At 43.3% G+C, this 7,500-nt stretch overlaps 1 protein-coding gene across 4 annotated transcripts in view; it reads right to left on the bottom strand.

The window, feature by feature from the left end:
• Nucleotides 1–4,787: 4,787 nt before the first annotated feature.
• The window catches only part of pld1b (phospholipase D1b), a 109,720-nt gene continuing 107,007 nt past the window's right edge, over nucleotides 4,788–7,500 (bottom strand). For all 4 annotated transcript variants that reach the window (XM_083778475.1, XM_083778473.1, XM_083778476.1 and 1 more), the window contains one exon: nucleotides 4,788–7,500. This exon is cut by the window's right edge and continues 296 nt beyond it. The gene's annotated coding sequence lies outside the window, so the exon portion shown is untranslated.

Here is a 7,500-nt window from a genome sequence, read left to right as displayed (position 1 = left end):
TGGGGCTAATTTTACACCTGCTTCCTCAATGCAAAGCAGGGAGCTTTGTTCGCTGTCTGCCCTTCTCCAGTGTCCTGTTCCATTAACGTCAGTCCTGTACTGCACTGTAGCCTACACTCAACTGCATGTCCGTGTACTTTGTGAGCAGTCCTGTGTTTTGTTTAAAATCACACCCACCCGAGTGAACTGAGCAGTGCAGGCTGTTTGTGTGTGTGTGCGCGTGGGTGTGTACGTGCGTGTGCACGTAGGTGTGTTCGTGTGCCTGTGTGTGTGACCAGAAATGCGACGCCAATCATCTGCAGGGGTCAATAGGTCGTACTCTAAACAGACAGACATAGAGAGAGACATATTAGAGACACACACAGCCCTTCATTGGAGCGGTGTGCACCTCTCAAAAATGACGGGTTATGTCACTGAACCACATGGACCTCTTTTACACTTTAGCCATTTAGCAGATGCTCCTATTTCAGGCTTACTGGACAGAATGTGCTAAGGATGTTTTGTCAACATCAACAACAGGCCTCCAGTAAAGTGTCCATGTGTGATTTAGAGTGCTATGAGAACATTGAAACAACATTAATTTAGGAGATTAATTCACTAATGGCAACATGGTATTTCTAATTCAGATTCCAACCTCTTCTTATACACATAATAACAGAGATTCATAAAGCCTCACCTCCCCTGACCAGAACTATATGGAAGAGGATGAGGATGGATATCATGACACTAATAGTGACGCTATAGCTGCCTTTTATTGCTGCCTAAAATACTCCAAACACTGTTGTTCACCACCCAGAGAAAGAAACAGGAACTGCAGGATGAGGAAAGACAGAGAACAGAGAGGGACAAAGATAAGAGGGTGAGGTGAGGTGGGGGTGAGCAGATAGAATGGAGGGAACCACTTGCCATTCCGAATGTCCACAACGTCGTGTGACAATACAGATATCAAACTGAAACTGTAACATCTTAACACCAGGGTCAATAGAGTTCTTTCTTGCCCGTCCCTGTGTGGTTTAGATGGAAAACAGACAGACAGACAGACAGACAGACAGACAGACAGACAGAGAGAGAGAGAGAGAGATGTGTAAACAGACAGAGACAGAGACTCAATGTCTCTTGGGTCTTGGGTGTCAGACAGCAGGCTGTGAACTAGTGCTATATGTGTTTGAGTGATTTCATGTAACTTGAGGTTTGGTGCAGAGTTTGGAGTCCGCTCTTTAGAGCGTCTCTCTCCACGGGACGGACAGTAGCAAAGCAAACAGGGAGGGAGACAGGCAGACAGACAGACAGCCTCTAATGGAATTCCAGTTTGGAACCATGTGGTCAGAATGACTTAACAACTCAACCACATCAGTCAGAATGGGAATGAGAGACACTTTATTATAATATGCCAAGTATGAGGTTCATATTATAAGTTAACGCGTAAGGCACATTGGGGAGGAGGAAGGATAGAGGAGAGAGGTAAAGAGAGAGATGAAAATAAGAGTGACAGACTGGACGCACTGAACTGGTTCCAATCCACAGTGCACACAAAATCACCCAAACCAAGTAGGCCTACGTACGTGCAGTATGCAAACACACTTACACATCCAAACACAGGGATGTACGCAAAGTCAAATATACACATGTTTATTCAAATACAGGGAAGTACACACACACAGTTCCACAGTCAAACATACCTATCTATTCCCACACTCCGTCAATGTCCACACCCTCAGGTAGTCGAAGGGTGAGGGAATTTAGACTGTACTAGACTAGAGGATTAGTATGGATTCTACATTCCACAGGTGTGTGTGTGTGTGTGTGTGTGTGTGTGTGTGTGTGTGAAAGTTTTTTAGAGATGTGCGTACTTTCTTTTGGATTCTAATAAACACACGCGTGCGTACACACACACACACACACACACACACACACACACACACACACACACACACACACACACACACACACACACACACACACACACACACGTATGTGTTGAATAACCAGCATACCTGTTAGGCATTGACTGATGTTACTTTGAAAAGTAAGGACAGTGTTGTGTCTGTAATGGGTCAGGTCACCTCTGGGTCACCTGTTGAACACACACACACACACACACACACACACACACACACACACACACACACACACACACACACACACACACACACACACACACACAGTAGACAGCAGCTATGAAGTCCTGCTCAATTGGCTGGTCAGGGTGTGTTAGTTTGTGTGTGCATATGGGCTGCGAGTGTGAGTCATGTGTGTGGTTGCCAATGCCAACCGTCCCTTGAAATATGGAATTGTCCCTTATTTGGAAACACAAATCAGTTTATTGTGTTACCAATCAATGACACACATCCTAAGTGCAAACAGCTCATATTATACAGTACATACTGTACAGGTTTAAACCCTCTAGTCTTGTCTCTGTACTTTGGACCACTTTTTGCCGTCTACACCAAAGCCCTTTGCCAAGAATAGCCGATCTACACGCGCACAACGTGCGTAGACCTGGTATTTTTTGACTAATGTACGTTCCCTGGGGTTCAAGTGGTTAAATAGACAAATGTTACACGCAGTGAAATTCTATCTTTTTTCTTATTAAATAAGGGACGCCCGGCGGGGGGTGTCCCTTATTTCGTGAGGGATGACGAGTGTGCTTTTCGGTGAGTTTGGTGAATCTCCGGTCTTTTGAGGCAGAGTTACACAACATTTCACAGCAGACGCAGGAAGTTCTGATTCATCTCGTTAAAATGGGTCATCACGCCTACAGCGGGGACACACTTAAAGGAACACGACTTCACCCATTTTCATCCGATATCTTTAAATAACTGCTCCTCACACTCACTGCTTATTTTAGATGGCACCATTTACATCAACTCGCTCTGTGTCAGAGATGTGGGCTGTCGTCAGAAACCCGCTTTAATACCAATGTGGGCAATGGCATCGTCAATGGGAATTCCAATTAAGCTACCGTATGTGAAAGTACAGCCTTTCTCTTCCTGGAAAGTTAGCATGCCGATTATGATGATGACCCATATAATCATATATGGATGATGAAAAAAGGGGGAGGGGAATTAGACAGGAGAGAAAGACACAGATGGAGAAAGAGAAAGAATGAGAACGGAGAGAGAGAGATTAATGGTAAAAATGTATAAATGGAATAAACAATGGAAACAGAAAGCAGTGAAACATATACAAACAAAACAGACGAGGAACAGAGATATAAGGAGATGTTAGGCTTCCCGGGAACCGTTTCTGGAAATATTTTGTCCTCTGTGGTGGACATACGTTATTTTCTTGCATCTGATTTGAGTCAAGTAAAGTCTGTTGTCACCTAGTCTCTCGAGACTGTTGACTCAGTCAATCAAATTTGAAGGAAAAGAGGGCACTGTGGGTTCTCACATTGGGCGGCGGTTAGCCTGAGCTAACGTGTTAGGTTTCTGGTCTAGAGGGGCGGGTCGTGGCTGAGATTTGCGCACGCCCTGATTGGATCTCATCGATCTGGCCGTCACCCCCGGCCCCTCCTCTCCCCCCTAGTGCAGCGTTACGTCACATCATTTGGAGCGACGCCCACCCAGAAGGGTTGACTCCCACTTTTAGACCAGAGCGGCCAATGCGTTCCTCCAGGCTTTCAATTATTGCACCAACAAAAATGAAAGCCTGGTACCGAGGCTAGGCGGCGGTGGATCGGGGGTAGAGTGGCTGGATGGTAACCGCAAGGTTGCCAGTTCGAAACCCAACACAATGCTGGCAACTTAGCTTCTTCCAAAGAGTAAAAACTTCAGCAAAACTGTATCCATTGGCAAAACAAAGGAAAAACAAGCACCTTCGTTAGTCACAGTCTGTCTGGAGAGACTAGGTAATCCATTACTCTTCTTCATACACCTCTGTCCCCTCAATCTTTCTACCACCTTCCCGATGTGGTGCTCCATGCTGAGATCACAATCACATGGGTCTGGTGGTACTCCAACTCCCCTCCAAGCCTACATTTTCACATTGCCCTATGTCCACTACAACCTGCAGGCCAGGGCCCACCCAAATAATTGAAAATGCATCCCGTATAGCCTACGCGTTGGCCTATTGGCCTAAGTGGACAGATGGGTGGACCACGGATGCTTTTGACATTTTTTATGCAAGTACATACTGTATGAGTGGACGTAGGCCAGGGCAATGCACAAAAAAACCCCAGAAAGTAATTTAAATATAATGGAAAAGCTAAGATACTAAGAAGAAAGTCTAAATTGGAATACCGGTATGCAAATCTTGCTTGGTTCTCGTGCAGACTGATAAAGAACAGACAATTACAATCAGTGAGAAAATGTATGTCTTATCTTGTGATGCTGACCGTTTTTCTACGTGACATTAAACCCCATTCTGGGCGGGAACCCCTTTTGGTGTTTTAACTAAGCATTATGTTATACTTTAGCTATTGAAAAATAGCAGATCTACAAGCTCATAGCGTGCCACCGAGTGGCGCGCTACGAGCTTGTAGGTCTGCTATTTATTTATTTTTATCGTAAAAATGCGGCACAAATCTTTGAATATATATTCTTCCAGAGCTAAAGTTTTTTTTTAGAGTTCTATACATTAAGTACAGTAGCAGGAAGAATAAGATGCATCTTAGGTAGAACCATTATTATAACCATTATTATAACATTTTGCTGCAAGGTCACCCAGATGGATATCTTCTGTCTCGTGAACTCAAGGATACTGCAAGTGGAAGACGGTAGCCAAAATACCAGAGTAGGAGGGAAACCAAAGATGACATGCATACATGTGACTAAAATCTGGTCATTTTTTAATAGTTTATTTCCTCGTTTCACAAAAACAATGCAACACGTTAAACTGTGACTGGAGGTCGTGTTGTCAGGGAATTACAAGGAAAAAACAGTCTGTGCAAAAGTGCAATTCAATAGACACATAGAGATTATTGTATTTAACCACTTAAACCCTAGGTAGGATACTATACTACACTGACTGGTATAGATCCCCTACTTCTTTCCTATGCACCATTAATCACTTTGACAAAAAAGATTCGATCTAAAACGTTCGTTCTAGTTGCTCGCCTCGTGAGCTTATAGATCTGCCATTTTCCCACAATCTTTTGTCAAATGTCCGCCTATTATGACATGCTCAGAATAGAGATGCTAGGGTTTATGTGGTTAAGAGATAACACAGAGACAGAGAGAGACAGACAGACAGACAGAAGAGAGACAGACAGAAGAGAGAAGAGAGACAGACAGAGAGAGAAGAGAGAGAAGAGAGACAGACAGACAGACAGAGAGAGAGAAGAGAGAGAGAGAGAGAGAGCGAGAGACAGACAGACAGACAGAAGAGAGAATTAGTGATTCTCAACCTTGTCAACCTTCTCAATACTTGCAGAATGCTGAACTTCGACACCAAACTCTTCCAGGCTCGTTGACTTCATTGTACTGTACCATCCTACAGCGAGAATAAAAATATCTAGACTTGGTGGCTCTAAAACATCACACTAGACTTCACAAGAAAATAATAATACTTTGATTAAGACACAAGACAGTAAGTAAGATAGCGAGTGATGTCTTCGTTTCTTCATTCAAACATTTTTGTGGCCCCTTTGAGGCCCCCCTGAGCCCTAGGTTGAGAACCACTGAAATAGGAGGTAGAGAGAGAGAGGGAACAAGAGTAGATCGATCAGTGGCTCCCAAACGTTTCTTATTTAATTTCAAGGACCCCCAGTTTGGTATGCATTAAGGCTACGGAACGCCAGAACTCTGAGAGAGTGTACAAATGGGTAAATAAATGGACCCCTATAAGGGTCCATTTGGCTCTATTTGTTTGCTCTCAGAGTCACAGACCTGGAATCGTCCCGTCCATTTGGTTCCTAAACTTCCTTCCCATCAATAAATGATGATAAAATGAGGACCCCCTGATGGTCCCCGGACCCCGCAATTAAGAACCACTGAATTTGAAAATAAGACTTCTCTGGTTGATACCTGGCATACCGTAAACATAGCTTGCATAGCACACATTTTATCCTGTAGGTAATGTCTGAGAAATGGTTTGTATGCATTTTTGTACACGTACAAGTTACGCTGCAGGCAATAAGCGGTAACATCTAATGGCAACTCAATATTTACATGCTATCTAGCTAGATATGTGTTAACGCCTATGATGACATCTGAATTAGTAATTGGTTAGCTTAGTTAAGCTTGAATTACTAATAGCAGTGATACATGCGATGCCATGCATACTAGACACATAATTATGGAAGACATGTTATGGACATTTATAGCTGAGACTTTAGCATGCAGGAAACAGTAGCTGGGTAGCGTTGTATGACGAAACCATACTACAAACGCCAGTTCGCCAGCCTTCCGATAAAACCAGAGGTCGTTTTAAGGCTTAGTACAGAATTAAAATCCACCACATGGGGAATATAAATGAAGTGTGAACAGCATTAACAAATATAGTCTATGGTCCATGGCACTTTGAGATTCTCTGTTTGACAAAAACAAAAACAAAGTTAGCAGGACTTTATACGAAAAAATAAAATCTGGAGGGCGCCACCTCCATATCTCTGCATGTCGAAACCGTAAGCCTAATTTACACTTTGACATGCAATGTGTCGCTATCCGAAGATTACAGATTTTCAAGTGAAAAGTAAAACGTTTTCCACTTGAAAATCAGTGAGCGACACAGCCATACAACAAAGCATAAAACCGGCGTTACTCGTCAAACGTCCTTTAGTGTCTTTCCGATCCGTCCTGTCTCGCCGTGGAGACCCACTCAGAGCTGCGTTCACCAACGCACTGCGTTGCATAGTGTTGGTATCAGCAGTAGAAGGTTAGTCTTTTTTCTCGGTCACTGATCACTTCAATTCTTCCCTCTTTTTTCCCTTGCTTCCTCCTTTCGTACTTCATGTTATTTGTTAAGCACTGATATGCTCAGTCGAGAGGCACACTAGTAGTGCTGGTATAGTTTACTTCATTCATGAACGCAAGAGTCTGTGTGTGTGTGTGTGTGTGTGTCTCTGTAGCAACAACACTGTATGTTTCTACGTATATTTGTAGCTTGTATGTAGTGTGCGTGTGCGTGTGTGTGTGTGTGTGTGTGTGTGTGTGTGTGTGTGTGTGAGAATTCAATTCCGACCATTTGTGTGTACGTGGCTGCATGCGTGCGTGTGTCCACAGCAACCGATCATGTTTATGATTTTAAGACTCGTTGATTTGATGTATTTATGATGTTTAGTGACAATGATAACACACTGTAAATATGTGTGTGTCACGTGTGTTAAGCAGCAGTTTTTGACCAGATGAAGAGCCTTGGCTCGAAACGTCGTCAATAAATTTATCTTTTGGAGCATTTGAGTGTGCGGGTTCCCTTCTCTTTTCATATGTTACTTTTTGAACCCAGCACCTCCACGAAGTGATGTGCGTATTTTACTATAGTTTCACTAGTGTTAAGAAAAATACACTCATATATGGAATATCTCACTGTGAATGCGCACACACACACACGCGCACAAAC

Source organism: Protomyctophum parallelum (assembly GCF_964188405.1).
Source record: "Protomyctophum parallelum genome assembly, chromosome: 12".
Lineage (NCBI taxonomy): Eukaryota > Metazoa > Chordata > Actinopteri > Myctophiformes > Myctophidae > Protomyctophum > Protomyctophum parallelum.
Note: the sequence above shows the minus strand (reverse complement) of the source record. Positions and strands in the feature narration are given on the sequence as shown.